This window comes from Bicyclus anynana, chromosome 10, assembly GCF_947172395.1.
Source record: "Bicyclus anynana chromosome 10, ilBicAnyn1.1, whole genome shotgun sequence".
NCBI classification, from domain to species: domain Eukaryota; kingdom Metazoa; phylum Arthropoda; class Insecta; order Lepidoptera; family Nymphalidae; genus Bicyclus; species Bicyclus anynana.
Window position 1 is genome coordinate 13,922,373 of NC_069092.1, and position 27,409 is coordinate 13,949,781.

Sequence of the window (27,409 nt, forward strand, 5' to 3'; positions counted from 1 at the left end):
TGCACGTCTTTAAGTAATGACATTACATTGTGCGTTCTTTAATATGTAGGGGCCCATCTAACGATTTATGTCGATAGGTACAAGCTTATCTTGTAACGTCGACTGTTTCTATAAATATGTTTATTAAAAATCAGCTTATAACAATGCTCACAACGTCGATAATTAAATTTAGAACGTCCACTCCTCTACAAGTCTACCGGCAGCAACATGTTTATCACATTAAGTACATCCAATTGTGCTCACAGCCGTCCCAATAATTGCATAAAGCACGTGCGACATTGCGTCAACGCAACGGTCGCCGGGAAAGCGATCGCACCATGCACGCCGCACTACACTGCCCCGCATGTGCCGACTGCGCTGACATTTACGTAGTGAACCTCGTGCCGCCGACGACGCACGTCTATACCTTAAATACTACGCCGAATTCCGAAAATTATTTATTTTATTTCGTGTTACAGTTAAGTTAAGGTGCATTTTTATTAACGAGATTTCAGTTCAGCAGTGATTTGTTTCGTATTTTTTTTTTCAAATAGTTTTAAGAGATTTTTTTTAATGAAAATTGTTGGAAGTGGATGCTTGACTTTTCCCGGGATTGCTATAGCAACGTATGACGTCAAGTTCATGGGCGGTTGGTGCATTTTCGTTCGATAATCACCCTTCGAGCTGCTTTGTTCCCGTTTCTATTTTGTTTACTTTTCGGATAAAAAGGTTTGTGTGTCTTTTTTTAATTAATTGGATAAGTTGAACTAATGATTCACTGTGCGAGCTTGTCGCTGAGTAGTTAATTGTGTTAAATGGTTGACACATTAGGTATTTGTAATTATGGGACATTTGCTAAATAAAAGATGTATAACGAAATACAGAACAGATTTCTTTCGCAACGAATATTACGTTGCTCGACGAATGAAGTGAAAGGAGGTTCTTCTAAAAGCTCATTTAATTTATTTGAATATATATTCGACATTTTATCATACTTAAGTAGATTATTGTTTCTATTTAATCGAACACATTTAAAAGGTTGCAATTGAATCACCTAGTAAAAAAATGCTTTAACAAAAATTATGATCGAAAGTTATTACGAATTGGTTATTTTACTAGTTTACAATATAACATATTCCGTACCTTCTTAATCAAAAACGAGTACCTATTGAAATGTTTTTATTTTTAACACATCAGGTATAACTAACTGGATGTTCTGTGCTTGTCTGATCTGCTAATCTTTGGTCAGTTTACCGCATATCTACGCCCGGAAAGGTCTTAGCACGTATTTAAATAACATTTCAAACTACCCACAATCAACAAAATAAAACTCTTAATTATATTCCTACTCACTACCTCGTTTGATCAGAAGTTAGTTTATACGACTGCATATTACGAAATAAAAAATAATAGCAGATTAAATACGAGGTTGTAGTATTACATCTCCGTGTCTCGAAGAGTACGCTAAGCTATCGATAACGATCATTATTATCATAACTTTTAAAGACTAGGTACTAGTTAGCATCCTCCTTGCTTTCCCGGATTCCTCATTACTGAGGGTCGTGACACCCAACACAAGCATGCTTCTTGACGATGTCACGCCATGTGACTCGGCTTTTCGCGAGCAGAGCCTAGTGTTCTTGTTGTCGAGAGTGGTGCGGATTTGTTCTGACCAGCTCATTGGACTACGTACTCGAGGTCTCTTTCTTGCCACTTTGCCAGTTGGTAATGGCTAGTTTCTCTAAGTTATCTCCTTTACTCCTGGCAATGTGGCCGAAGTACTCGAGGATCCTCTGAAAGCAGGTGGACTATTAGTACTTTTACGACTGATAAGCATGTTATTTCAAAGTATCTGAACAAGGCTATTTACAATGTGCCACAAGAAATACTTTAAGTACCTTATAGTCTTTGCCATATTATGCGACAGTTCGGAGTAAAAAATGTCTGCTTATCCCACTTTTCGTGGTGATTTTAAGCCAGAAGATGTGTCGCCTTTCTTACGCCAGCTACAGACTAGCTGCAGACAGCGCTGTATACTTGACCGTCTGTGACCAGCGTTAGATTTTCATGGTATAGGTAATATGCTCAGATATTTGTACTGACGCAGAATGATGATTCATGTTTAAAATCAAGTTGGTTAATTTAACAAAAACCAAGTAATATTATAAAAATACAAACAGTAGGTACGGATTTATAGTAGTGTAAGATCCGTATTAGAAACGACCTTCAGTGTGTATTTACCTATTGATGATGGACATAGTATTTTAAACAAAGCGTACGGACTATATTGTAGAGACACCAGAAATCCTATATTACCTAACATTCAAGGCAATTCACCTTCAATACAATACCAGTACTGTCTTGTACAAGTTACACAAGTCCCATCAGGACTGTCACAGACGTACAAGGTCGTCTTAACAATGAATCACACTAGAATTACATACCTCCCAAGTAATAACTGGCCCTAGTATTGTTATCCAATGCTATGTTATGCTAGGTACCTAGGTACCTCTGAGACCTTAGAAAACTAGACCATAAAGTAATTCCAAGACCTTATTATCTCACATCCACAGATTCTTCTATGTTTATCCTGCCCATTGCCACATCAAATTAAAATTCGTTTTTTTCAATCACTTTTTACAACTACTTTTATAGTTTCAATTTAGTTTGTAATGTCTGACTATACCACTGGTTCTTAATGCTGATTTCTACATATATAGATTCAATTCAGTTTGTACTCGTACTGTCTGACTCTACCTTCTTGATGCTGATTTCTACTTAAAAGAGTCGACAAGACACACAGCACTTCAGTTCTTATTAATTTTATTTCCTGTGTGTTTTAGTTGTCATTAATTTTATTTATTCTTTGCAAGTTAGCGTTTGACTGCAATCGCCTATAACAAGTTTTATTAGAATTGATTTTTTTTCCTTGGAATGTCAAAAATAAAATGTCTCTATCAACGAAGTTGACGCGGAAATGAGCGATGTCACATCGCTGTAACTTTACAGAATAGGGGGCAGTAAGCAATATCTCAAGTTATTTTCGCGTTTAGGAATCTCAGATCGTGTTTGCGGTATGAATCATAAGTCATAACTATTTAATTATCACTTATACTTACTTCGACATCAAGGCTGCGTGTAACGTGTTATCCAAGGAATGGTAGTAAAATTTGCCATTATAACACAAATATACGTGAACGTTTATGGCTTAGTTCATGGCCATCCATCCGGTTATCGATTTGGGTCACCGTTGGGTCCATTTGACAGACATTATTAAGTAAACATATTAAACCTATTTAATTAACAAACTACCTTTGAAAATAACATGAAACACCCATTCAGTAGTTTGAGATCAGATAGAGATACTGAGATTATTACGAGATTCGTAATAATTTCAAATCCTTAATGTTATAATGTCCTTTATAATCTCTTTAATAAAATCTCCTTGAGCTTGAGACTCAGTACATATGTTAATCTCTTATATTTCTTCACCAACACATCATCTACTTCTCTGAGCTCTACATCTATATCCTCGTTCGTTTACTTCTAAAATACATCTAATGGTGAGCTTCTTCTTTTAGCTCTACCTCTTCTATATATTTTAGCATCTGTTCTTTGACCGACATTTCTTAATTATTCTTATGGTGCTATTTTCATTCCTATTTGCTCATTCGAAGGAAAATAATGTGATATAACTGTTTTTTTTCTTGTAACAACAACTTCCCAGTAAATAAAAATAAAAGTAACAATTTGAATGTCATAGTATAACTAAGGAGCTAACCCATAAAATCATAGAAGAGATATTCTCGAGAACTTCCAATATCAAATAGATCACCTCAATCCTCTATTGCTGTTTTTATTACTTGAGACAAGGAAAAATAGGACTCAATTATTTAAAAAAATGTCAAGGAAACAAGGTAGCGGAAAAACTATAAACTAGAAGTAGATGACTGTACGTTATGACTAATGTTTTATATTTTAACAAACATAATACGTAGGTATACGTATTGATTCATTCATTACTATGATACTTAATCAATAATGTAATGTGGTCATGAATCGTCTCGTGCTCTACCTTCTTGGTTATTAGCGGTCACTCTCAGATCAAGTACAGAAGGACCAGTATAATACAAATTCACGAACAAAATAATGTCTGCCATTTTCTGAGGAAAACGAACGAGCTTGCATTTGGTACTTACATCTTATACTAAACAAGAAGTTTTTTCCCGTTTTTTGCACCATTCAACTACACAAAAAGGTATTTAAACATTTTTACAACTATGAAACATCGATACTATAGAGATAGTTTTTTATAATCGCATTAGATCGTTGATCATAGAAAAGTAACATCTATAGGCAGGTCCTATACCTACAATAATTGGTCTGAGCGGTCACTGCGGTCCCAGTTGAAAATCATATCAATCAGGGCAAATTTACCTTTTCAATCCCCGACACAAAAGAGGGGTACTGGGTTATTGGGGTATAGGGGTACCTACTTCTAAGCAAACTTAGTCTGTAGACTAATTACTATTTATTTATATGAGAAGGAATTTCCCATTTTGTGCAATTTTAACGTACCCTAAGCATACCCTAGTTGAACACCTTGTGCACACCACTGTCTGTATGTGACATCGTTGTTTGAACTGAATGATCGGTTTTGACATACTTCTATTCAGAAATAAATATTGGAAATAGTTGTCGTTACTTTACTTATACATTTTGTGCTCAAGGGATAAATGTTTTTTCGAAACTTTGATAATTAAGAAAAAAACGTGTGTAATTTTGGTGTGGTAAATTTTTGCAAAAAAAAAAATAATAGTTTTGCAAATCATGAACTCAACAAAAAGAAAACAACAAAAGAATCAACAAATAAAGAAGAATAAGATATACGTCATAAAACTGTTACAATTCGTGACGTCACTTCCAGACACCATATAAATGACGCTTATTTTAATTTCCGATTACAAAGCTCGCTATCCATTCGCAACACAACCAAAAAACTTACCATAAGAATTCTCATACGCATTTCGGTTTCGTAATCACTATTAGCACCAATACTTAGCATTTGACTCACTTACTGTACCAACTTAAAATAAACTTTAACACCAAACACGCAGAGCTTAATTTACTTTTATCAAAGTTTTTAAGGTGCTATTATGTACTGCCTGCCTGCATAAAGCTGTCAAGCGAATTTGAACTTTAGGACTAAATAAATAAGGTGTTGTGACGTATTGACGGCGCATTAGAGATTTGGTCGAGGCCTTATTGCGTAATGTGTGTTGACATCGTACAACCGATGGTGCGTGGATGGTGGGAGTGGTAGTAGCATTTTGTTCTCGCATTGAACTTGTGTTGGAATGAAATTTATAGTACAAACTGATTGTACCTAGGTAGATACTTAATCTACTTAGGCAGGTTTAGGAAATCCTCTTAAAATCAAAAAAATCGTTGCACAATAGAAATTCCTTAACAAGCCATGTAAAATACACACTTATTCTACATTCATTTGTATTCTTAAAGAATTATATCTATTCTATACTACATACAGCTTTTCTTGATGAATACGGTTTACCAACAAATAAATTAGAAATGAGGGTAGAAAACGCACGTCATTTCATAACTTATTTGTTTTAAATTATGTATTGTTTGTTTATAAAATGTTATATAAAATATATTAACAATATCTAATTGTTCTAAGCTTATTAATCAAATTTATTTTCATTAATTTAAGAACAAGTTAATTATAATTATTATTAGATGTGAAATGACTAGTGATTTTTACCCTCATTTTTAATTTATTTGTTGGTAAACAGTATTCATCAAGACAGTATAGATCTAATCAAGCAAAGTTGTGCCAGGAATAGATAGGTAAGCCACGACATAAGTCTAACAAGTGAGTATTTTTAGAGCGAAGGGCTTTTTATTAAAACATGTCTTTGAACCTAGGACCTCTTAGATTTGAGTCCATCGTAAATACCGTTTGGCATACTCATACTTAAACCTACACTTATTTTCGTTACCTCATTAGTATGTCTTCCTTCGCCTTACAATTTTTCCTTTGCTTACCTACAAAGGTAAGTAAACAAAATTACTTCTTTCTCGCGTATTCGAATCGCTTTGCTGGCTGTTTAAGATGTTCTTACCGCAAAAAATATGAATGATATATGAGTTATAATTTGTAATCAGATACCTACATACTATGTACTAAATATTTATTTACCTATCATAATATATAAACGTGAAAGGTCATCACAAAATCACGAAAACCACTTGACATAAAAGATTAAATTTGGCAGGGAGGTAGTTTACAGATGCAGACACTCGCTTAGAACGGATTTTGCAAGAGGGCCAGATTAAGGAGGTCTAAGGGTGGATGAAGTCGCGGGCGTCCGCTAGTTTTATTTAACTTCCAGTTTTATTTAATTTATTATTATATCACCCATTTTATTTTTCGTAATAAAATATAGGTATAAATATTCAACTACTCACTACTTTGTACTGTATGTCATTCTGTAAGTTCTTATGTATTTCTGTATCGAAATTGCTCATAATTGGTTAAGTAGTTATGGCTTGACATTATAATTAATATTTTTATTTTATATGCAAGCAGTTTATTTGCATTTAAAATATTAAAGTATGAACGGTATGAACATACTGAAACTAGTTTTCTACTCTTTTATTATAATGTATAGATAGATTAAATCCAATTAGCATGTACACAAAGGAGTCCACAGTGTAGCGAACAGTCATAGTAACCGCACAATAAAATTTGACCTCAATCACGTAGGTACGTTAACTGTGGCTCGCAGCCGTGAATGGTAAACGCATCGCAAAAAACGTCTACAATCAATACGTGAATATACAGTTACTAGCTGACGCCGCGCGGTTTCACCCGCGTGGTTCTCGTTCCCGTAGGAATACAGGGATAGTATATAGCCTATAGCCTTCCTCGATAAATGGGCTATCTAACACTGAAATAATTTTTCAAATCGGACCAGTAGTTCCAGAGATTAGCGCGTTCAATCAAACAAACAAACAAACAAACAAACAAACAAACTCTTCAGCTTTATTACATTAGTATAGATTTCTATAGGTTATTTACTGCATTGGCTTTTGTAGGTAATATTTATTTACCTGATTTATGAGGGGTTTACCTAGATATAATTGAAAATGCATTATTGTACCTATTGGTCTAGGATACAGCATTATAAATGTATACCCTCATCTGTTATTTATTAGTGATAAATGATAGATAATATTTGCACTGTGACACATTGCAAATAGGTTGCCTTTTTCATACAAAATCTAGGAAACCGTGAACTATTTCAACGGTAACCTAATACAGTTAAGCAAGCAAAAAAGCTCACATCAGTTAATAAGTCGTTTAATAATATGTGAATAAATAAAATGAATGAACTGATGATATAAATAACATGAGTCAACTGTTTATATCTGACAACCCCACAGTTGCAGTGTGAAAGCAGGTAACCTTTGCTTTTTTTTAGGTAGGTATATTCTACTAACTAGTGTGCCTACGATATTTTTATTGAACCAATCAGAGAACGTGAAATTTTAAAAAAAATAACTAGACAAACTAAGTGCAATGTGTGAATGTGAGTATTTTCCATCATTTATTTCTTATACCTTATTTTGTATCACAGATGAGGGTACATATTTCTTATGCCGGATCTTGTACTATATGTAATCTTCTATGAGATCTGCACCGCTTCGATCATTATCCGAGGTTGCGTACTGACTACAGTTCATTTCATGTAGAATGGTGCGGGTGACAGTTCATTTCATTATTGAAAAAAATTGCCGCGATTCACGATAATAGTACCGTATTATGAACGTCATACAGGCGACGTTTAGTTGAATCTTCTCTCCACAATGTGAATATCTGAAGTGCGGGTTATTTTCCCTTTTTACCTACTATTATTTTCCATATATTCATTATATTTCCTTTTTCAGAGTGAATAGGTACCAAGCGATGATCCAATGTACGAGGTAGCTAGCACGTTCTACTATACAAAAAAAACACCACGTACAATTCCCTGTCAATGTCATGCTGTAACAAACAGACAACTCATAGCTTGTTCAGATATTTCTATATAGCGAAATAGGCGCTGTAATGAGTATCTCACGCGAAACTATGCAATAATGTAGTCATAAAGTATAGCCGTTTCGTACGTCATAAACTTTGCCACGATAATTCGCTACTGAAGCCTTTGATAAGTTGGAAGCAACTGAGGCGAACAGGCGTCTTGACGGTAAAGGAAAACATCGTGATTCGTATTGACGGAATGGCGCTTGTTATGATTTTACTAAAACGACAAGATTCCAGAGCCAGGAATAGAAACTACATCTTTTCGTCCGAAATTCCTCAGTGCCTGAAGACAAAAGTCTTCGAACAGTGCGTGTTGCCAGTGATGACCTATGGTTCCGAGACTTGGTCGCTAACTATGGGCCTCATAAGAAGGCTCAGAGTCACACAGCGGGCGATGGAACGAGCTATGTTAGGAGTATCTCTGCGTGATCGAATCAGAAATGAGGAGATCCGCAGAAGAACCAAAGTCACTGACATAGCTCAACGAGTTGCGAAGCTGAAGTGGCAATGGGCGGGGCACATAGTGCAAAGAGCCGATGGACGTTGGGGTCCCAAAGTGTTGGAATGGCGACCCCGCACTAGTAAGCGCAGTGTTGGCCGACCCCCCACCAGGTGGACTGACGACATCAAGCGAGTCGCAGGGATTCGCTGGATGCAGGTGGCTCAGTATCGTGATGTTTGGAAGTCCCTACAAAAGGCCTATGTCCTGCAGTGGACGTCCATCGGCTGATATGATGATGATGATGATGACAAGATTCACGCTTTTGTAAGTTTATAAGGGATTTTTTTACATAGTAAATGGAACTTAGATCCCATCACATTGCTCCATTGCGGGTTGGTATTCTATGGTGATATTTTTTACTCTATAACGATCACTACCTGATGCTAAAGAAGATCAATACTAACGTGCTCTCTGATCCACGATGGTGTAACACCAACTTCCCAACTCCACCCTGAGAAATTTTACTATTTCTTCAAAGAAATACTAAAATTTCTTAACGACCTCCGTGGCGCAGTGGTATGCGCAGTGGATTTACAAGACGGAGGTCCTGGGTTCGATCTCCGACTGGGCTGATTGAGATTTTCTTAATTAGTCCAGGTCTGGCTGTGTGGGAGGCTTCGGCCGTGGCTAGTTACCACCCTACCGGCAAAGACGTACCGCCAAGCGATTTAGCGTTCCGGTACGATGTCGTGTAGAAACCAAAAAGGGGTGTGGATTTTCATCCTCCTCCTAAAAAGTTAGCCCGCATCCATCTTAGACTGCACCATCACTTACCATCAGGTGAGATTGTAGTCAAGGGCTAACTTGTAAATAATAAAAAAAAGCTTTTAAGAGCTGTTTTATTACCTGGGTCTGTAGCAAAGTGGCACGTCAATTCTCATTCTACAAACGCTAACGCTTCGAAAAGTAGAAAAATGTACCTAAGGGAATAACAGATCCGATCACATGACCTGTCGATAGCAAAAGTTATTCCCATATTTTTTTTAATTTTCTAAGCGTTTGCGATCGTAGAAAGAGAATCGTCGAGCCACTTGGCTACAGGCCCTGACCTCATGATCCCAAAGCCAATCAGTTTTTAGTTCTAGTTTACAAGGGCCAACGAAGTTTAAAAAAAGGGGGAATCCTATTATCTTCGTAGTGGGCATAGAAAATGACTGTTAATGAGGATGGTTACCCATATTATTTCTCAACTTAGCAAACTAAAACATATCGATACATGACGGCAGGCATTGCAATGTCAGAGCTAGGTACAAAGAGCATTTAAAAAAAATTAACTTACTAGTGGACCCGGTCAAGCTTCGCTTTGACTTATGTGCACTTCTTCCCTATCCCTACTCTACACTACTCTACCCCTACCCTATCCTACCCCTTGACTCTTAAACGTTTGTATGGGAAATAGAAAAGGGTTGTTTTTATGGTTTTCCCGGCAATTATTCTAACTTTTCTCACCTTTTAAACCTTCCCTATACCTCCACGAACATTTGAAGACCAAGATAAGACAAATCCGTTCAGCCGTTCTCGAGTTTTAGCGAGACTAACGAACAGCAATTCATTTTTATATATATAGTGCTAAAAAAATTCTAGTCTAAAGGCTAGTTGCCTCGACTGGTGACAGACGGGCTGGCTCATTATTTTCACAAAGGATCAGCCTGGCTGTCCAACGGGGAAATGCAGCGCAGCCAGTATTCTTGCCACCATTCGACGTGGGAATGATTTGTTAGTCATTAGGATAAGTTAGTGTAGGTTCCCTACTGTTATTGAATAACTGAATGCTGAAATTAACATTATCCTTATTAAAAGAAACTTTTACTGACACCTGCTAAGTGCACGCACGTCCCAGGAATTGGTAAGATTGCCGACAATTAACATCGGCGCCTGGAGTGTCATCGCAATTAACGAGGTTAACAAAGTGAACGGAAATGCCATCTGCTCGCTGTAGGAAGTAAGCTTCAATGCAATTTGTGGCTTACCAAACACGTAATTAGTTGCTAGAGGACGCCCACGAATTCATCTGAGTGATAATTTGTTTTTCATAAATCCCGTGGGAATCATAGATTTTTCCTGGATAAAGGTATGCCTAAGTGTCAATGCAGCTTACAATCTATCACAATTGCAAATTTCAGCCAAATCCATTTAGTAATTTTTGTGTGAAAGAGTAACAAAATCTTGTCAAGATATCAGCTGAAAATCAACGCTGTGTGCTCAATATGCTCGGTACATGCAGCACAATGCTGAGCTGGTACGTTTATCAAGTTTTTTTTTTCAGAGTTGCCACTAACACACAACTAAAAGCGATATAAGGGATAATAAGCGATAGTTACTGTTCTGTGGTGCCAAACATGGCATAGTGGTGTTCTGATGTTTATATTACTTTTGTCTTGTCCACGTAGTCGAGGTATCAGGCATATTGTTAAGGTGTGGCACAACTTTAAAATAAACGTTTATTCTTTCTTTCTATATCCATATCATATTTAACAAACACCATAACCATCAGATTTTTACAAATCCCGTGGGAAACTAGCCTATCTCCATTCCACATTTCAACCAAGGCCGAGGCTCGATTTAGAGAAAATTTAAATAGTAGACAAAAGTGGTCTCAAATGGTTCGTGTAAAGATACTTGTCGCTTTGTTGTCAGACGTCTCTCTAAGTAATTTGGCTGACGCTCTCTCGCGCGTCTCAATTTCACGCGGGCGAAGTCGTGGTGAATAGCTAGTGTAGATAGCGTTCTGGATCGCAACCGCTAGGTATTTATAAATAATTAATGAATTAAACGGTTGTAAGGTAAAGTTGTAAGGTATTAACCGAGTTCAATTTACAGTCTTAGTATACGTACCTACTAAGAACAAGTTTCCAACAAGTTATGTTATACAGGTTCTATTGTTTACTTACCTACATTATAGCAGGCACTTGATTTACCTGTAGGCATTTATAAACTGCACAATAATCATACCAACAGCAAAAACTAAGCTAATTATAATTATGTGTTAGTAATTACTACTAATAATTAGTTATTCGATTCATCACGTGGCGCCATGTTCGTGTCTGCAAGCAAAATACGAACAGATTAACATGCTTTAATTAAAAAAAATGTCTCAAACCGTGAAGGAAAAATTTCGTGAGGATACCTGCGTATCTGAGAATTTTCTTAATTCTCTACGTGTATGCCAATCCGTGTTGCCAGCGTGGTGGACTATTAGTCTAACATTGTGAGAGGAGACTCGTGCTCAACAGTGAGCTGAATATGGGTTATTAATGATGATATCCAAACAAATATAATACAAAGAAAACCGGGGAAGTTCGAGACAGTCTCGCACACCGAGATGATTCTTGGTACCTAGATGATTGGTGATTTTTGATTAAAATAATAAAAACTAAATGGTTTCTACGAATTATTATGAAAGCTTCCAAGAGCTTTAATATCATTTAACCTCGTTAACCCATTCACAACGAGTGGGGTTTCGCTTAATCACGTTAAAGTTCAATGGAGTCATTTTGAAAGCCTGAACTCAGAGCTACACTAATATTATAAAGAGGAAAGGTTTGTATTTGTGTTTGTAACGAATAAACTAAAAAACAACTTGATTGATTAGAAAATGTCCAAAATTTAAGAATGTAATTTAAATTCTAATCGATCAAAGCAATCGACCTAAATCATCTTAATCCAAAATTTTCATTTCCAAAGTTTTCGGATCCGAGACTTGGTTGCTAACTGTGGCCATCATAAAAAGGCTCAAAGTCTCGCGAGCTATGGAGCGAGCTTGGAGATACTCTACGTGATCGAATCAGAAATGAGGAGATCCGCAGAAAGACCAAAGTTACTTAGCTCAGCGAGTCGCGAAGTGGCAATGGGCAGGGCACATAGTTCGAAGAGCCGATGGATGGTTTCCAAGTAGAATGGTGACCCCGCACCGGAAAGCGCAATGTTGGTCGACTAGGTGGACTGAAGACATCAATCGGGTTGCAAGAAGCCGCTAGGTACTAGCGGCTCAAGACCATTTTGTTTGGAAATCTATCAGCTGTTAATGATGATGATGATGAAGCAACTTAAGCCCACCAACCCGCATTGAAGCAACGTGGTGAGTCTAATCACTCCTTTGAGGAGAGAAGTTTAGCCTGTAGGTCTTTAAAATGGCTGATAATGATGATAGGAATAACAATATTGATTTAAATAAAACACTGCAAGGGATATGACAGGGCAAAGGGGACAAACGGAAACAAAGTCGCTGAGGTCCGCTAGTTCCATTTTCTCTTGTAAATAATACAATAAATTACACGGGAACGATCGCTCAGTTGACACAAAACACTTGTACAACTTCATAAAGGCACATCGCTAGCACCGCCCAGTAACCTATATCGTTTGTTGCCAAGCTACAGTGTGAGGGTAGAAAGGTAAAACAGTTAAACATTATTGATTCAATAAATCGCTTATAATGATACCTACTCATGTTATTTCGGATTCTGAGGGCTTCGTTATATTCCATTACTTTAAAGGTCAACAAACGTTAAAGGTTTGTACTCAAATTAGAAAGGTCTAGGGATTGATTTCATGCCGTCTATTACTATACCCACTCCTATTTAGTGGCGTGCATAAAGTTGTCGATCAGGGTATGAAAAGAAAATTAAACAAACTTTAAGAGCATTAAGAAGACTACTCTTAAGGTATGCAGTACTTTAATACATGTATGAAGTGCACGCCACTGCTCCTATTATGCTTCTGTCCTTGTTGTAGGGGAAAGAGAGTATCTACTACCTACTGGCTTAAGGTCATGACTATCTAACTAAAAAAAAATAACAAGTAGGTATATACAATAACTACTAGTAGATATACCGCGATCTTATCTGCTTCGAACTTATTTCTGCATGAAATCTACCGCAAGAAAACCGCAATCAGGAAACCATGGATTTTTCCATCTTCCAGGTCTATTCTATACCTCCTTAATTGTAAATCTAATCTATTCTAAGTCTTAGCTAAATCTATTAGTCGTGACGTGAAAGAAAACTTACACAGTTACAAACTTTCGCTTTCGCTTTTATAATAATTCTACTAAGCTCGCACTAATCCGTTTTGTTTTGGATTTAAGCCCCAAATCTCTTTTCCTATAAAGAAAAATAAAGGTTTTCGCATAGACAAATCGTTTTCTAAACGTCCTGTGAATTTAGGATTTAATATTTTCCAAATTGCCTGGTAGTAGTAATCGGCCGTGGTTAGTTATCACCCTATCAGCAAAGAGGTACCGCCGAGCTATTTAATGTCCCAGATGACACATCAGCCGTATCAATGATACGGGGCCCCCGGACTAAAGAGCCCCTTACGTGTGAAAGCAAAAATTGGTAAAATACAATCCACAATCTTACTTAAACCGGTGCTTCGCGGAAAAAAGTTTTCCTGCAAAGTTTTCACTTCAGAAATGACAAAAAACAAAAAAAGGTATCTCTTTTCTCTCTGGTTAAGCGTGCGCCCAAAAATTGGTAACTTTCTTACGTAGGTTAAGTAACTGTCATATTTATTTAGAGCCAGCATTTTTGTTTCTTTTGTGAGAAATCTTTACCTTTCATTTAGGCCTCCTAACTAATGTTGATACAGGGCCCCTCCAAAGCACTCTACGCCACTGTGCCACATAAACAGAGCCCAGGGATATCTGCCTTGTCATTGAATTCAAAAGGCATTGGTAATAATTCATAACAGTCCAAGTTGACGTGACCAAACTGGATGCAATATAGTCACATTATAGTTCTGTAAACCTTCTGTACTTTCTCATGAATAAATAAATTATTATTATTATTATTATTATTATTATTATACTCATAATTGCTAAAACCCGAGATGCGAACCTACAAAAGGTTTTTGAAACAATCGTATGCCGCAAAGGTCCTCGATATCCTAATTGCACGGTTTCAACTCCACCATATATAGGTATAACAAAGGGTGCATTTTTGTTTATTCCCAGTTCATGAGAACGCAACGTTTAACCCACTCTCTGTGTATTGCACTTGTTGTTTGAACAGAGAAACAATTGCGCACATGTTTCGAAATGTATGAGCTTGTACTTGAACTGTACATAATGTCATATTATGGTGTACTAGCAGACCCGATCAAGCTTCGCTTTGACTTATACGCACTTCTTCTCTACCCCTACCCTACCCCTACTCTACCCCTACCCTATCTTGAAAAGTCTCATATAAGATGTATAAAATTTCACCTCTTCTTTTAAGGGGTAGTTGGCAGATTTTCATTTTTGTTGGTTGTTTTTGTCACAAATAGTCTGCATAGCAATTTTTAGCTTTCTACCTTAAAAATTGCAGAATTCTCCATACAACCTATGCTGAGCTATACACCCTTTCTTTTTAAGGGTTACAGACAGACGTGCTGTCATAAGGATAAGGTATTTATTGACTGTCTGTAACTTTTAGATATGAATAAATTTATTTTCTTTCATTTTCTTTTTTCTTTCAACCTTCCACCCCCCATTTTAGGGAAGTGGGGGGGTAAGAAAGAGACAAAAGTAGCCTAGAGCATCCTATCAACTATCTCCATTAAATTTTTTAATGGAGATAGTTGATACGTTACGTCGATTCGTCGCTCCGTTTTGCCTTGAAAGACGGGCAAACAAACAGTCAGACAGACAGAGAAACACACACACTTTCACATTTGTAATATCAGAATGGATGTGTCTATAGCCCAGGAGGCCAGTATGTTTACAATTGATTACTATCAACTTGATTTTCCGTGAGTAGCTTCATCTTGATTAGACGCTCAATTATTTTACTAAAGAAAATTCTTGATTCTGGTAGCTAACTGGGTTACGTACCAGATAATAAAAATTTCTGAGCGTCGGAACGAGATAATGTACCGTGCAATTTGTAGGACATTGTGGCTGTTAAGTTGTATAAGTATTAATTAAGCACCAGTAAAAAACATCTGGTTAGTAACCACTTCTGGTAAACTGCCCCCCTAACTTGCATCAATAACCTACGCTGTTTTTAGGGTTCTGAACCTACATATTACTAAAACGGAACCCTTATAATAAATAATCAAAAAAAACACTCGTTTATTACAATACACCACCTTATTGAAAATTATAACATTCAAGAGTCTTTTGTGATAAGAAAGAAAAACGACATAATCAATCTTATTGAGATCCAATAAAACAATACCTTGAGAGGTGGTCGTACCCTCGTCAAGGCTTCACAGTCAGCGGGCCATTTGAACGGCACCCGGATATTACTTGTTAGAATAATAATCTCCTTTCTCTATATTTCAAGAAAATTTTGTTGTTTAAGTCAATACGTTAGTTTATAATCTTACTCGCAATATTGTAATCTGCCGATATATTGTGAACTGAACATAATGATTACAATTTAACGTGTTATTTTTCGGTGTATTATAATCTATCGAAGTGAAACTGTTAATTGCAATCTGAACTGTCCGAACTTGCCTCTGATTGGTCGGCCTTACAGCAGACCATTCAGTGTCCATAGAGTTAGGAATTAAACATTTAAGTCAAATAAAATACTTCAAGAATTGAAATCATATCATATCATAAAAACATAAAAATTTTAAAATCAGGGGCAAGTTCGGACATTTGATGTTTTAAGATTGCAATTTACTCGAGGTGAAAAAAAAAATTTCAAATATTACGATATGGGTATCAAATTCAAGGGCTCATCAAGAAGATTTCAAAAGGGCCATATTAAAAAACCTACAATTAGAAAAACGTTATTTATTAATCTCTATACAAATTACGCGAGGCGGATGATTAGGTCAGGCAGTCGGGATTTTTTTTAATTATTAATTTATTATTATTTAATTAATTATTAAATGATATTATTATAAAAACTGAACGCCTTCAAACTGTATACCTATACTTAAATCTTTCTGGAGACCCACACCAATCAACACGGGCAAGAAATCACGAGGTTCTAGAGGCTTTCCTCTATGGGAAAAAAAAAAAACTATATCTGAAAATTATCCACCCACATTTATTTGGACTGGTACAATGTGAAAAAAGTTTAATTTTTTCACATTGTACCAGTTACAGTTTTTTTTTACTAAAATTATAGACACAAAAATACAGAACAGACCAAAAACTGAATCTTCTGTTTTGGAGTCGGTTTTAAATAGTTAGAATAGTTTTTAAAGAGTTTTTTTCTTTTGTTTTGTTTGCTTGAATACAAAAATTGGTTTTGGTTAAAAACAAATGAAATAGGGAAATCCCGAAGGTACGGCTGAAAAATCGAAAAGTAAAGCTTGGCAATTTCGTATGGGTATTGTAACTTTAGATTGCTTTTAATAGATGGTCCGGTTCCGCCACTGAGCTAGTAGATTTTGTACTTTAAGCAATATTTGTACGTACCTACTGAAAAAAAATTATAGATACTTATAAGTACAAAAAGAAAAAAAAATGTAAAAAAGAAAAACCCAGTCAAAAAAATTGCATTTCCTATTCATACCATCATCATCATCATCATTATCAGCCGATGGACGTCCACTGCTGGACATAGGCCTCTTGCATGGACTTCCAAACAAAACGGTCTCTAGCCGCCAGCATCCAGCGGCTCCCTACAACCCGCTTGATGTCTTCATTGATCCATACCATTTAAGATGGTAAGTAATATCGGAAAATCGGTATGTAGTAGGTAAGGTAATAATAGTTTGCTGCGAAAAATCCGTGACCATTGTAAACATATAATAACGTAGGTATATTATGTACCTTAATGTAGGCTTGCGTCAACAAAATGTTCAATATGTATATGTACCTATTGAAAATAGCTATTTACCGGGAGTGACGTGCACATCATAGAAGCAAAAATGCACTGCCTATGCCTACCTTGATGACTCATTAAAAACTTGTAATGAAGAAAGAATTTTAAATTTTTTACATTTCGTCTGTATAGAGCTTAACCTAGTCAGATGCCTGGTGCACACCACTGTTACACTGTACATAGCCGGCGGTTGAATCTACGTCAGATATAGACGCACCCTTAAAGTCATTCACCCCTACCGGCTCTGTAATATAATACGTAATAACGAGACAAAAGACGTCACAAGACTCTGAGCAGAAACTAGATCAGTCGTGAAAAACTAACAAAGATATGAAAAGACAAAAGAATAAAGACGTTAAGTCAAGACTAAAGTTTTAATGAAATATTAAAATCTTGCCAATCATCTTAGAACCAGTTGAGCAGTTGGTTAAACCAGAGTTAAACTTTGGGTAGGAAAAATTAACTGTCAAAGGAAATTTTTACTATATCTGAACCTAAATTCTGTATGACCTGACTTAATAAAAATCGACGAAAAAATCGGAAAAAGTAGGGATTTCAAGATAAAATATATCTTATTTTAGAAGTCAGTTATATACTATGTTATCAGGTTTATAATAACCAGCCGATTAACATCTTATTCGTCAAAACTTATGAATAGTTAGTAGTTGCAGAATACAAATACAAGTTCGTTTGTAGTTGTGTTTACAGATGAATTCATTGTATGAATGACATTTATACAATGAATTACATTACTAAGCATTTTTTTCGATCAAAAATCTCTAAACTTGCGAAACGATCTTACTGTTCCAATAAAATATTGTTGACGTTCGTACGTACCCTCGTCTACGAAGGCCTAATAGTCAGCTGTTTGTCAAATCCCGGATAAACCCCAGATATACAGACTGTTATGAGCTTGATTTGTTTCTAATATATACATTAAACATTAAGTAAATATACAGGGTGACCCGTAATTAATGGATGAGACGCAAATAGTACTACACCATCTAATTATCTACAACTAATTTCATAATTACGTGGTGTATCTACCATTTGCAATATAGTTCTGCGTTGTTGGTCTAATGGTTAGTTCATGTTGTTTCCGATCATGAGGTGCGGGGTTTGAGTCCTGTGTGGGGCTGTGAAATATTGAGCTTTTCGTTCTTTAAAGACATTCTCAGTAAAAATTGCAGCCAAGACTTTCTTGGTCGTGTTACTTTCCTTCGGACAGCACATTAAGCCATCGGTCCCGATTGTTGCGAAAGTAATCATCATGCTAAGCCCACTAACCCGCATCGGAGTAGCATAGTAAGTCTAAGCTCCATATCCCTCTCCTGTATAGAGAAAAGCCTGGTCATTAAAAATAGTCTGACGTTGATGATACATTTTATGTCAGTTAACCCTTAACCGCCTACATGTGGTCTCAGAGGCCGCAAAGCCGTATTTTTTTTTTTCGGAAATTACGTGGCGTTTTGTGGACTGTGACTGTATCATTTCTACTCATCGAATTGTATAACTCGTATTGTTGAATACGCTTGCACTCGTGAGTTCTCTCGGCAATGAAAATGTTTCGCTATGCTTGATAAATGCAAACGATCGAATATTGTCAAATGTGGTCGCAGGTTGAGGAGCTTAATAGGAATGTTATGCTGGACGAGGACTATAGTGATTTGTAGGTAATCAAAAGTTCCTTTAACACTGTAGATCAAAAATTAAGAGTCATAAGATAATAATCTATTAACTGCACGTAGATGGTTACGGGACTATTATTATCAATTAATTAATATTCATTTATAATCTGTTATTCCACTTTGTACTAGCTGTCGAAGAGTGGAGTCTTCTTACTTCTAGTACAGAGGTAGTTTATTATATCTTGTATTTATGTCATTTTAGAAACTGAACCATACGATTTTTTTTTTGTAATACAGGGTAGGTAGTTAAGGGTTAATATGTGCCCTTTACAAAGCCTTTCATTTCTTATTATAGTTCCACACACGCCTAGTTTTATGTCCGCATATTTTGTTTTAATCGCACTCATGCCTCGCGCGTTCGTCCGGGAACCTCCATAGAATTTCCCCATTGTGTGTATTTCATTTTAAAAAGCCGCGTGCCTGCGCTCTTTGCTGCGAATTTCATTTTTATGGTCTCTCTGCTGAAACGGCTTGCAAAATAGGTCGGATACTTTACAAAATATCAGTAGCTATTAAGAACAAATGAAAATCATCGAAGGTTTTTTGTAATGCTCCAATATTTCGGCTTATCATTAATAAGAAATCTATCTCGTATCTATCTACATCGTAAAATTGTCCACAAGGGAAAATGGATTTGGTCGACTTTGTATTTTTTGTAGCAAAAAGCTTTACATTGAAATGTAATCTAATACAATCTAGGCTTATCTGAAAACATAATAAATAATGGGTAGACTGGTTGTTACGAATTGGCTCAACACGATATTGGATGATGGATTATAATACTTTACCTTAACTTGGTTTTAGATAGGGTTTATCGATAAACAAAGTAACATTATTTTTATAGAAAATCAGACACATTGGTGTTAAACTACTTTTACACTATTCCTTTAAATTTAAACGTGAAACTAAATTGACAGATATAGTGCCATTCTTTTCACAGTTTCGTGAATACAAGCAGTATTTTTAGGCCTGTCAATTTACTGAAAATTTCGTGTGTTAGCTATAAATTAGCGTCATTAGGTCTCGTTAACAGCTTGAGGTATTTTCAGCGCTGTCTTGTGATTTAATTTATTATTGTTGTTGTTGATTGATTTATGACTATGTGATGGCTAGATCTTCATTTTTTAAAAGCTAAAATTTTGTCAGCTCAAGCTCCTACCTAGTATAAGGGAGGCATTTATGGAGTTTGGACCATGGTGGCTTTTGAGATAACCAAGGGAAAACACGTTTCTAGGGTCCATTTCCTGAATTGTTTAAAAAGTATTTATTGTTTATTTTCTACGGGATTATAATGAGAACCCATGGACACAGTCACCACCTTTGTGGTAACCCTTCACTAGAGAACTTCAAAGTTTTATCTTTAACAGTATTTTTTAAGGGTTACAACGAAGCTCTTGTTCTTTCAACGCAGGTTCTTTCTGAAAAGTGGGCCCGATTTCGGATATCTCCTTCGGTATAATCCTACTAAAGCAGATTTGTATTATCATTATCCCATATTCAGCTCACTGCTGAGCTCAAGTCTCCTTTCAGAATGTGAGGGGTTAGGCCAATAGACCACCACGCTGGCCCAATTGGTAGACTTCAGAAAGATAATTCTCTGGTATGCAGGTTTCCTCACAATGTTTTTCCTTCACCGATTGAGACACTTGATATTTAATTTCTTAAAATGCACACAACTGAAAAGTTGGAGGTGCATGCTCCGGACCGGATTTGAACCCACACCCTCCTGAATCAGAGGCAGAGGTCATATCCGCTGGATTATCATCGCTCAGCTTTCAAGTAATGAGTATGTATACCCGTTCTAATATAGGAACTAGTGCAGTTCTAGCGAGCCCATGGTCTATAGGCAGGATAAGAGATTTATATAAACAAATTACATACATGTCTCGATAATGAAAAATTTGCACGTTTTCATTCCATTTAGTGAACACAATAGAACACGAAACAACATAACATCCTCATCATTTTTAATATCCCAGTGCCATTGTATTTACTTTAGCGTCTCTCAAGAAAAGTCGCACAAATGCGAATTCAATTTTGAACTCTTTCCCCATATAAATAAAGGTGACGCTAAAATAATGGGATATCTCTACGAGACAATTCGACCTCAATATTTGTTATGTAACTCGCGAAAGCCCTTCTTTTGTATAAAAATATTCATGGGCAGGCCTATGCTCGTATTCTTGGGATGTTAAAACTTTTTTTACAATTTTTTTTGAAGACATCTTTATAAGTATGTCACGTCGTCCTCTCGGGGTCGATTGAAGTGATTATTGTTGTAAATTTTCAATGTAAAGTTTATGTTTGTAGATTGTCAGATCAACGTCTCTTGAGGATGCTCCTGTTATGGAGTGAAATATATTTTTACATTGAACATTGTGGCTCTTCTTATCGAGTCTGTGAGAAGTTGTTACAACTATTTAGCTTAGCTTTCAAGCACTTTCGAAACGTCAGGTAATACTGGTGCTAATAATTAGTTGAAAAAATATTAAACGCGGTTCCAAACGCGCCTTGGTTTGAGAAGAGTTGACAACAAACCCAGTCAGGCTTTTTCTTTTATAATTATAATTATTAGGTAGGTACATATTGTTGGTATAAAACACAGTCTTTTGCCGCGTCTATCTGTTTGTCTATTCGTGAGAAATTCAAAGACTATAAGACTGAACGGATTTCCATACGATTTTCACCAATAGAATAATGACTTATGAGGAAGGTTTAAAAATATAAATTGTCAAGATTTTGTACAAATTGATTATAATATGACGATAAATGTTGAGAGTTAATTTAAAGTTTGTGTTAATGTGTTTTGACTTCTTTATGATTTTCCAGTTTAAGTTAAGATATTTAAACGAATGAACGTAGGTAAAACCTAGGGTAGTGTAATTTCAAAGATTTGGTTCATGTTTAGCCCAAAGGCTTAGTCGTGCAATAGAAAGACGAAATAGCTCCGGCGCCTTCAACGCAGTGCCCTAAAGGGACCGATTACACGGAGGCTTAGATGTCGACAACTTTGTGTATTGCGCTATTTCTAATATTTTTATACTTCTACAATATTCTATAGAAAGTACAAGATCTCAATGCGCGATAGTCTGAGTTATGCGAGTTCGATTCTCGTTGGTTTCCCAATTTTTGATACTTATTATATTTTTGAAATGGGCGTGGCATATTTCGAAAAGCCGATTGAGGTCCGAGGTTGTTGGAATGGCTCCCTTAAACGTGTAGGAGATCGTTTTTTTTTCTGGACTCGAAAACCTCCGTGGCGCAGTGGTGTGCATGGTGGATTTACAAGACAGAGGTCCCGGGTTCGATCCCCGGCTAGGACAATTGAGATTTTCTTAATTTGCCAGGTCTGGCTGGTGGGAGGCTTCAGCCGTGGCTAGTTACCACCCTACTGGCTAAGACGTACCGCCAAGCCATTTAGCGTTCCGTTACGATGTCGTGTAGTAACCAAAAGGGGTGTGGATTTTCATCTTCCTCCTAACAAGTTAGTCCGACTTAATCTTAGATTACATCATCACTTACAATCAGGTGAGATTGAAGATATTAGAGTTGAATATTATTTATTCCTTTTGTCGCAGAACAAATAAGACTGCTAGTACATGCGCGGACACGCTTGCGATGTTCCGCACACCCGGGTGTACGCGGGCCACGCCCCCTTGCTACTTCTATTGCTAAAAGCGTTAGCTTTTAGCGATGGCTGTTCTGTGGGTCCAACTATCCGATTCAAACCGTTATACCAGAATATTATATTATATTAGCTGACGCTGCGCGGTTTCACCCGCGTGGTTCCCGTTCTCATAAGAATACGGAGATAATATACAGCCTGAAGCATTCCTTGATAAATTGGCTATCTAAAACTAAAATATTTTTTTAAATCGGACTTGTAGTTCCACAGATTCCGCGCGTTCAATCAAACAAACTCTTCAGCTTTACTGGTATTAAATATTAAGTATAGATTAATATTAAATAGAGATATATATACATTTCGTACTTCGTTTCGTACGTACGCTTGTCACTTCAAGTTAGTATTAAAATAAATTCCCCAGTTCTCTCGGCAGCCAGGCGTCAGCTAAATCCAGGACGAAGTTCTTAGGACTTCAATGATAAAATTATGTAAACGCGTTGGCGCGTAATGCTTAACTGTATCAAAGTTTTGTGCTACAATTGCGTTCCGTCGCTGCCTCTAATTGAAGATAACGGATTATTTTTATTTTTCCACTGCGTTAACGCTGGACAATTTAAAGTGAAATTTATTTCATTTTCAGACTTCTCAGTTAGTGTCTATACTATATTATTTATACCAATATTATAAAGAGGTAAAGTGTGTGGTGTTGAAGGGGGTAATCTCTGGATCTATCAACCGATTTAAAAAATTAAAAAAAAACGCGAAACTTTGTATGGATGTTTGTTATTCTTTAACTAATTAAAAAAACTCCTTTTAGCGGTATTAGTTATTAGGTCGATATGTCCCTTTATTTATAAATTTGTAAATATCAACGCTTCTCGTAGGTATTAAGTCAAGGTTCTTTTAAAAGTCATAAGTACCTATTCTATCTATTCTACTTATTTCATATAGTACATCTCCGTGTCAAAGATTACATAACTATTGATGATTTTTGAAAAATTTGCAATTTTTTGTGATATCTTCCTTCCAATTTTTTGCCTTCCAAAATGTCACTGTCTTTAAGCAAATAGATTAAAGCAACCAAAAAGATAGTAAAAAATAATTTCAGTTGAAAACAATTTTTGGTTTTCAACTGAAATTATTGAATACGTTTGGTGTTAAAAAATTTTGAATACGTTTGGTGTTAAAAAGTGATTGCTTTGCTTTGTGTTATTTTGAAAGTTAAATTAATATTTTGAAAAATAGAGTGTTTTCCCTTAAGTGAACGCCATTCCTCATGCTTAACCTTCGTGACATACATTTCCTACATGTATCGAAATATATACTAACATAATATTATCAAAGCATGAGTGTACATAAAAATAATTTACCCTAATTTAATTAGTTTTTCATCTAAGCTTAGCTAAATCTCGAATAAACCACTCGCTCGTTCCGGTGACGAAATTATCCAATAGACCGGGTTAACCTTTACCTCTTGGCCTACCATAACTTTTACGACCCCATAAATTGGCCTTAATTCCGCCAGACGAGTTCTAAACGGGCACGATCTATTCATCGCTCGGCGGGATTTGTATGAAAAAATATTATTCTGGAGAAATATCAGTGCCATATAAAAATCTAATTGGAAAAAATGAGGATTTTTTTAAGATATACGAGATCTTACCTCAAACTTTTAAATCTTAGTTCAGATTATTTATATTTGGTAGATATTTCTACTAGAGTGTCAGGCTGACCTCCATATTGGTTTTACTGTTGTAAATCGTAAATTATAAATGTAATCGTAATTGGGGTAAGGGTAGAGTAGGGGAGGGGTTGAGTTAGGGTAGGGTAGGGGTAGGGTAGGAGTACGGTAGGGTAGAGTAGGGGTAGGGTAGGGGTAGGGTAGGTGTAGGGTAGGGGTAGAGTAGTGTAGAGTATGGATAAGGAAAAAGTGCACATAAGACAAAGCGAAGCTTGAGCGGGTCCGTCCCAATGATATCCATATCAAATAACTTTTATAAGCTTAGGTGTACTCTTACTACCTACTCTACTTCTTCTTCTATGATCCCCTCTTAGAGTAAGAGACAATGGAACTATGATACATAATTATTATCTATAATTTGATTTAAAAACTCAGATTTTGGACATTGTAATTCATTTATAATTTGTATTTATAACAGTGGCAGCTTTCGTTCTTCAAGAACTATCAACAAACCAAGTTTCAATAGTCTTGTTACCTTAAAAAGGCTAACACGATGTTGTGTTTCACAAATCCAATTTCGGCATACATATTGAAAACGGTGTGAGTGCCTATTTAGGAAGGCTCTCCATTTGCAGCGAAATCTACTAAATCTGTTTGGCTTCCGCCAGCAGGGATCTATCATTGTTCGGAGTCTGAACCCAATACACTATCCAGTCGTTCAATAGATTTTCCAATTCCACATGAAACTATTACCATTTAGAGACATCTAGAAATTGTATACGTTGCCTCTATTCAAAATGTTGATATATTCGAAAGATATTAGAGAGAGCCCAGTGGATATGACCTCTGCCTCCGATTCCGGAGGGTGTGGGTTCGAATCCAGTCCGGGGCATGCACCTCTAACTTTTCAGTTGCGTGCATTTTACGAAATTAAATATCGGGTGTCTCAAACGGTAAAGGAAAAACATCCTGAGGAAAACCTGCTTACCAGAGAGTATAATTCTCTGTGTGTGTGAAATCTGTCAATCCGCATCGGGCCAGGTGGACTATGGCCTAACTCCTCTCATTTTGAGAGGAGACTCGAGCTCAGCAGTGAGCCAAATATGGGTTGATAATGATGAATATTCGACGATATTAATTATTAGGTCGATATGAACCTTTATTTATGTTTAAATGTGAATGTTTCTCGTAGGTGTATTAAGTCAAGGTTATTATAAAGGTCATAAGTGCGTGTCTATTTTATTTCATATTGTACTTCTCCGTACAAAATATTACATAACTATTGATGATATTTAATCAATCAATCAATCAATGTATTTATTTGCAGATACATGCATTATATATACAGGTGGTCGGTAGATGTAGATGGTAAATGTATCTTGCTAATTTGGCATGCAAATTATTTATTAAGTATGTGTTATTAAATTAATTCAAATGACAATTTCACCATTTAAAATTTACATCTTTAGAAAAATTGCAATTTGATGTGATAGAATTTGCCTTCCAAAATGTCACTGTCTTAAAGCAAATAGATAAAGCAACCAAAAAGATAGTAAAAAATATTTTCAGTTGAAAGCAATTGCTGGTTTTGAAAAAATAACTGAATAGTTAGGTAGGTATGCGCTTTCTGAAATCTTTCACTGTCGCTAACTCTCCAATCTCCACTAATTGCTCCGCTATAAATCAGTTTTATCGGCCTCGTTAAGCCATTTGACGAAGTTTCGGAAGATCCCTATTCTCTTTTGTGATATTTCAAACTATTGAAGCCTTCCATGGCTAGCTACCATCTTTTTTGCAGTTTCTTTTAACTCATCGTCGTTTTCCTTATTTTTATTAATATAATTGCTAGTTTTAAGAGTAATTAAAAATCTTAAGCGCGTTATTTTTTACTTTTTAATAAATTCTCAAACATAAAACATGGAAACTGTTACTGAAACTCTTTTTATCACGATAATTGAAGTCAATAATAAACTTTTTAACCGATCTTTAAAAAAAGGAGGTTCTCAATTCGACGTATGCGTTTTTATGTTTGTTACCATAACTTCGTCATTTATTAACCAATTTAAAAATTCTTTTTTGTTTGAAAGAGTATATATACTTCCAGATTGGTCCCATTTAATTTTCATGAAAATAGGTTGAGTAATTTTGTGTTAAAATGAAAATAGCTGAATCGCCCGTACTGTGGCGCTTGGCAGCGCCATAGTACGGGCCATTTCGTTGTTTTAATTTTAACACAAAATTGCTGAACTGATTTTTATGAAAACTAAATGCTAGGACACACTAAAAACAGAAAAATAAAATCTTTTTAACAAAAAAATTTAACTGACTTCAAAATCACAAAATAAACTAAAAAGCGAAAAATACCATTGTTTGAGATACCTTCTGATCACTTTGAAGGCGGTGCCAACACAATGATGTATTAACTAAAGCCGATTGCATCATAAACTTTTAGGACTTAAAGACAGTTCTTTCCCGTGGTTCTTTCAGAAACGGCTTTAATTAATATGTCACTGCTTTGGGACCAATCAACTTGAAAAATTATTTAAATTTTAGTTACATACAAATGAAAGGTTTAAAGAGGAATACGGGAATAATATATAGCCTTTCTCGGTAAATGGGCAATCTAACACTGAAAGGATTTTTCAAATGGTGCTCCCATTAGTAGATCCTGAGATTAGTTTGTTCAATCAAACAAACAAAAAACTCTTCAGCTTTATAATATTCTCATAGATATGCAGTGGCAAAGGAAGAAATATGTTGTGTACCTACGACCTACTGATGCTAGTCGCAAGGTCGGTGTCAATCCACTCAATTGCATGATTGCATGCAACAAGCCGTAAATCGCTTTACAACAACTATTAAAATTGTGTGCAGAATCATAATAATAGAAACATAATTACGATTTAATTGCTCAAGCTTTTTGATCATTTGCTAGTGTATTTTTTGTTTATTTATTTAGATATGCCAACAACATTTATGCACACCAAATACCAATATACTCGTACATAACAGAATATATTCACCCTTTGTTTTCGTTTCATATGATAGGGTAAACACGACGC

At 36.0% G+C, this 27,409-nt stretch overlaps 1 protein-coding gene across 5 annotated transcripts in view; it reads left to right on the forward strand.

Moving 5' to 3' along the window:
* The first annotated feature begins 314 nt into the window (after positions 1-314).
* The window catches only part of LOC112048007 (chaoptin), an 82,025-nt gene continuing 54,930 nt past the window's right edge, over positions 315-27,409 (forward strand). For 3 of the 5 annotated variants that reach the window (XM_024085340.2, XM_024085336.2, XM_024085338.2), the window contains exon 1: positions 317-708. The gene's annotated coding sequence lies outside the window, so the exon portion shown is untranslated. Of the gene's footprint in view, positions 709-27,409 lie in introns of all 5 variants that reach the window. The other 2 variants (XM_024085335.2, XM_024085337.2) reach the window with 1 other exon arrangement.